Raw genomic sequence first — 505 nt, 5'->3', positions numbered from 1 at the left:
CGCCCACCCCACCCCACCCCCTTCCCGTGTCTCCGAAGCCGGGGTCCGTGTGAGCTGCAGAGGGAAACTCCTGGCCACCCAGGACTGGAAACTTCTTTCCTGCAGGGGAGGGGCGGTGCATGGGGAGGGGTTGTGCAGGGACCGGCTTGGGGACCCTGTGGAGGCCAACCTCGGACTGGGCGGGACACAGATGGGGGAGCAGGAGCCGCCGGCCAGCGGGGAGAGGACGGGGGCTCACGGGCCCGATCCACCAGGAGTAAGTTGCCTGCCTGTGGGGCGGGGAGGGGTGGGGAGGCGGCAGGGGAAATGGTGCAACTCATTTGCGGCGCTTCGCTCGCTCGGCGTCTTCTAAGTAAGGGAGGCTGCATCCAGCGAGGGCGCACCCTCGGGGCCGGCCCGGCCTTCATTAAAAGCGTGATTATTAATTGTTCCCGCGCCTGGCACTCAACTTGGGAGGACAAAAAGCAGCCGCGGGATCACCCGGCACGTCCAGGTGCTGTGCAGG

At 66.7% G+C, this 505-nt stretch overlaps 1 protein-coding gene across 1 annotated transcript in view; it reads left to right on the top strand.

Annotated features, from left to right (window-relative positions):
• The window catches only part of NTNG2 (netrin G2), a 54,519-nt gene that overhangs the window by 1,062 nt on the left and 52,952 nt on the right, over positions 1-505 (top strand). The gene's annotated exons all lie outside the window — the stretch shown is intronic.

This window comes from Myotis brandtii, unplaced genomic scaffold, assembly GCF_000412655.1.
Source record: "Myotis brandtii unplaced genomic scaffold, ASM41265v1 scaffold699, whole genome shotgun sequence".
In the NCBI taxonomy this organism is placed as follows: Eukaryota; Metazoa; Chordata; class Mammalia; order Chiroptera; family Vespertilionidae; genus Myotis; species Myotis brandtii.
This window is presented reverse-complemented; position numbering and strand designations above follow the sequence as displayed.